This window comes from Asparagus officinalis, chromosome 9 (assembly GCF_001876935.1).
Source record: "Asparagus officinalis chromosome 9, Aspof.V1, whole genome shotgun sequence".
NCBI lineage: Eukaryota > Viridiplantae > Streptophyta > Magnoliopsida > Asparagales > Asparagaceae > Asparagus > Asparagus officinalis.
Window position 1 is genome coordinate 55,131,145 of NC_033802.1, and position 5,476 is coordinate 55,136,620.

Here is a 5,476-nt window from a genome sequence, read left to right on the forward strand (position 1 = left end):
ATTGAGTTTTCTGTTCTCGGGGACTCCTTTTCCTGGTTTTACTCGTACCCCCAACACGATAGTACAACTCGTCTGCTTGAAGATCGGAGTAATCTATCGCGTGTTGGCACGACTTCTCAGGTATAACACTATCGTCATCAGATGATAATGTTTCCTTCTGAGCTTCTCAGGTATAACACTATCGTCATCAGATGATAATGTTTCCTTCTGAGGGCGAACTGCCTTTTTAAGGCCTTCAAGAGTCACGCGCCTCGAAACCTGCCTTTTTGGGCGTGAGTTCTCAGCGGTCTCCCGGACTTCGATGCGCAAAGTGGTGCGCGCAGCTGCCTTAAACCCCTTATCATGTTGGAGGCGGCGGCGACCCCCAGCATGTTGAGTCATCCGGGGCTTCTTCATCGGGTCCAAACGCTCTTGAACTGGAGCCTTACCTCGCTCATCGGGAAGTGGACCGAGGCGCTCCAAAATTGGCTTCTTTCTTCGGGATGATTCTGCATGATCTCCCGGAGTAGCTATGGGAATTCTCGGCGATTTAGCTTGGTTCGCCGGAGGTTGAACCTTGGTTGGAGGCTGCAAAGGTTGCTCCTTAACCTGAATCGCCACTTCAGACTTTGGCCTCCAAACTTGGCGGGTTGGTGGCGGCTTCTTCGCCACCTCCTTCTGCAGTCTTCTACGGGCTTCTTGGACTTGAGCCCGTGCATGCGCTAACATTGCGCGGCGCTTACGAATGCGCTCCTCAAGTGTCGAACGGTTCCGTTTGACACGGACCCATTCGTTCGTTGGCGGCTTGGAGGAGTCGCCATTCATCAGTGGTTGAGGCTGTTTGCCTCTCCTGTTCTTCAGATCCGCGTGATAGCGGACTCCGTCGGTGGGCTCCATCGCCTTTGCGAGTTGCCGCGCCAAGCGTTGACGTCGCCTTTGGCGGGCTCTCTTCGAGAGAGTCACAATGCCCTCAACGGTGGAGGCGTCGGCGAGAACAGGATTGACCTGGTTGGGGGTCGGCGGAACTTCACCTGACGCAACTTTGGCGTCAGCTGGGGTGAGAGCTTCGTTGGCGTTCTGTACTTCTTCGTACCAACGGACTTTTCTCTTGGAGGAGAACTTCTTGGACTTGCGGGGGGAGGTGGATCCGGACGAGGATGAAAGATACTCCTCGAACTTGGCCTGGTCGAATTCATACTCGACCTCCTCCTTGACCGGGATTGAGATCCGCGGCTGCGACGCGACGATCTCGGCAGCGAGATCGTTGGCTCCCACTGTGGTCGCCAGATTGTTCGCGGGAAAAATTGTGTTCTTCATTGACGTCATTGTTCACTCTTTAGGAATAGTTTATCGATTACAAAGATCCGGTCTTTTTATAAGATCCGGTTACAAAAAAATCAAAGAAAAAATAAAAAGATTACAACTTTCCTTTTTCGAACGAATCACGAGCTCCTGTTTTGCGGTCACTCGCTTTTGTGAGTTCTTTGCCAACGCCGGGGTTAATCCGTGGACCACCGCGCGATCTAGATCCGGTCGGATCTACACGATTTGACGGGTGTTATCTCCTTTCATGGATGGTTTCTCTGGTTATAATCAGATAAAGATGCATCCAGATGATGAAAAGCATACTGCATTTAGAACGCCTCTCGGTGTCTTCTGCTACACGGTTATGCCCTTCGGCTTAAAGAATGCAGGTGCTATATATCAGCGAGCCATGTCAAAGATCTTTCAGGAGCATCTCCGAAAGACTGTCGAATGCTACGTAGATGATTTGGTCGTGAAAAGTCGTGATAAAAAAGATCACATTAAGGACTTGAAGACCATGTTCGACTTGATGCGAGCTCATCAATTGAAAATGAATCCTACCAAGTCTTTCCTCGGAATGTCTAGTGGTAAATTCCTGGGATTCGTCGTCACCACCAAAGGTATTCACATCGATCCTGATAAGGTAAAGGCGATTAATGAATTGCAGCCTCCGAGAAACCTCAAGGAGCTTAGAGGATTGCAAGGGCGGTTAGCTTATATCCGTCGGTTCATCTCGAACCTCTCAGGAAAATGTCAACCATTCTCCAAGCTCGCAAAGAAGGGCGTGTCTTTTGTATGGGATGACGCTTGTCAAAAGGCATTCGAGAGTATTAAAGAATATCTCTCAAAACCTCCCGTACTCGTCGCACCGAAATCAGGCAAACCGTTCTTGATTTATGTCAAGGCGACGAGCCACTGATTAAGTGCATTACTTGCACAAGATGACGATAACGGTCATGAGCAGACGGTGTATTATTTAAGCCGGACCATGGTAGGCGCTGAATCTCGATATCCTATGATTGAGAGAGAATGCCTCGTCTTGGTGTTCGCTATTCAGAAGATGCGGCATTATCTGGTTGGACAGACCATTTATGTTATCTCTAAGGTTAACCCAGTCCGAGTATTCATGACTCAACCAGCTTTCATGAACTAGCGGTTAGAAAAATGGGCCTTACTCTTGTCCCAATATGACTTACATTTTAAACAACAGAAGTCGGTAAAAGGACAAACCATCTGTGATCTCCTGGCAGCTAATATAACTACGGATACCGCCCGACCTACCTGATGAGACTCACGAAGTCAACACAACTTCACACCAACAAGTATGGTGTTTGTACTTCGACGGCGCTTCACGAGCAACTAATGTAGCAAGTGCTCCTGGAAGTTCTAAGATTTCTTCCGGAGTTGGAGTTGTCTTAGTTTCCCCAGGAAAACACGTTATGCCTCGAGCTTATTTGTTGACCGAACCGTGCTCAAATAACGTAGCCGAATATAATGCATTACTCATAGGACTCAGTTTTGCTAAAGAACTGGGGGTGTAATATCTCGAAGCTGTTCGCGGGGAAAATCGTAGGTTTCTTTGTTATTGATTCCATTGTCATCTTGAGTTACAACTTTTTGAGTTACAAAAGATCCGGTCTTTTTATAAGATCCGGTTACAACGAAAATCAAATAAAAATAAACAAAGATTACAACTTTTCTCCTTTTGTGTCGAACGAATCGCGAGCTCCTGTTTTGCGGTCGCTCGCTTGGTGGGTTCTTTGCCTGCGCCGGGGTTGTTTGCCGTGGACCACCGCGAGATCTAGATCCGGTCGGATCTACGCAGTACGACGGGTATTATTTCACCAAGGAAATAATAGCCGGGGAGGATTGTTTCACCAAGGAAACAATCGTCCAAGTCTCGGGATCTAAGACCAAGCCTAGATCCGGAGTTCGTACGCGTAGATCTGAGATCTGATCCTCTCGAACACCTGCCTTATTTGACGTTGATGATCGCCGAGCACCAGATCTGAAGGAGTGAGTCCCCGAAGTCCCAAAGTTTCAATCTTTTTTAAGTTCCGAGTCTCCAATCCAGCAGGGCTTCGCCTCTCTCCAAAATTTCCAACCCTTCAAAATGAACAACCCCCTCTCCTATTTATAGCCAAGCGTCACTGTGCCCGTGTGCACGTGTGGCCGACACCCTAGGTGGACCCTGCATTTTGAACTTGAGATGCGGGTCTCACCGTTGCATGTTGAATTTGGAACACGGGTGTGACCTCAGCGTTCAGTTTTTGCATCGCGGGTCTGACCTCAACGTTTTGACTTAAGACATGGAAGTGGCTTCCGTGCATTTTTGACTAAGTCTTTGAGACTTGTCTTTGGCTCATCTGTTTTAAGTCTCAGCTCACATCCATTAAGCTAGCCACCTTGGTGGCCGCCGAGCCACCAAGGAGGTGGCTCGGCCTCCGAGCCACCATTTGGTGGCTCGGAGGTGGCCGAGCCACCCCAAGGTGGCTCGGCCACCGAGCCACTTAGGTGGCTCGGCCGAGCCACCACTTGGTGGCTCGGCCACCGAGCCACCTTGGTGGCTCGGTGAGCCGCCTCGGTGACTTGGTTTCCGAGCCCCTCCGGGTGTTTGGTTTTCTGCTGTTTTCCACCTTTGGGTTCTGTCCGTGATTCGGTTGATCCAGACTCTGATTTGATTCCTGATTTGGCAGTAAGTCGGATTCCTGATTTGGCAGTAAATCCACTTCTGAGTTCGAGTCCGAAACCGATCTTGATTCGATCGTGATTCGTCCGAGTATGCCCTTGGTTGGATGACTCGTTGACTCTTCGAACACTTGGCTTGATCCCGCACGCGAATGGACGTATTCCGTTGCTTGCGTGCGATTAGTCAATCTCGTTGCCTCGTTGGTTTGTCGGTTTGTGCCGAGCTGAGCTAAGGGACCTATAAGCAATTTTATATGCCTACAGATACCCCCTCCAAAGTATTTCAGTCTCGTTCTTTTATAGAAGAGTCTGGAATACTTTGGATATGCTTGTCCCAACCTTCAGTCGGTGTAATGGGACCTTGGAATGACTTCCGTTCTTGATTCCTTCAATTCTCCAGGCTATTCGGTGCTTTGTCGAATGTCTGAAAGAGTTTCGGTGCTGCATTTATTGTCTGACCGTTGTCGGAATTTTGAACTTTGAAGTCGGTTCCTGATTTAGCTGACCATCGATTGTTGGCGTCGAGTCTTTATCTGCAACGCGTTGTCCGGCGTCTTATTGTTTGAGTTATCCTTAAGAATATTTATAGAAAACATTCTCCAGGAACTTCTCAAAAATTAGGGAATAGTTTATACTCATATACCTTATTGGAGTATTTAAGAAGCAGTTTATACTCGTATACTTTTCGGAGTAAGGAGCAGTTTATACTCGTATACTTTTCGGAGTGAGATTTTTTCATTGCAACGCATTGATAGGCGTTGACCTAGGGTTACGCGTTGACCGGCGTTGACCCTCGGGTTTCGAATGTCGTACGTTGACTTTTTGATTGAAACGCGTTGACTGGCGTTGACCTAGGGTTATGCGTTGACCGGCGTTAACCCTAGGGTTTCGAATTTTTGCTCGCAACGCGTTGACTGGCGTTGACCTAAGGTTACGCGTTGTCTGGCGTAGACCTTAGGGTTTTGAATGTCGTATGTTGCTCAGGTCACGAGACCAACTAAAGAAGCTGATGCGTTTTGATCGTAACGCGTTGACTGGCATTGACCTAAGGTTACGCGTTGTCCGGCGTTGACCCTGGGGTTTTGACCGTCGTACGTTGACTTTTTGATCGTAACGCGTTGACTGGCATTGACCTAAGGTGTTTGTTGGATGCTCAAGTCACGAGACCAACTAATGAAGCTGATGCGTCAGTGACTCTCGTATTTATAGGATTTTTGGCAAATCCCCAGCCATCAACGGGTTTGATGCGCCTTTACCGACTACCGTTTGAGTCGGGCTAGCATGCGGATTGTTTAAGTCCGTTCCGCATGTGACGTTATGCTAAAAGAGTTAACTCTTTTAGTGCTACGATATTGAATACGTAGACTTCGTCTTTCTCCTGTGAAAGACTAAACAGCAACGTGTATCAGACGTTGACTTAGGATTTTTGGCAAATCTCAACGGATTTGTCATGCTTTTACCGATTACCGTTTGAATCGGGCTTACATGCGGATTGTCTTAAGTC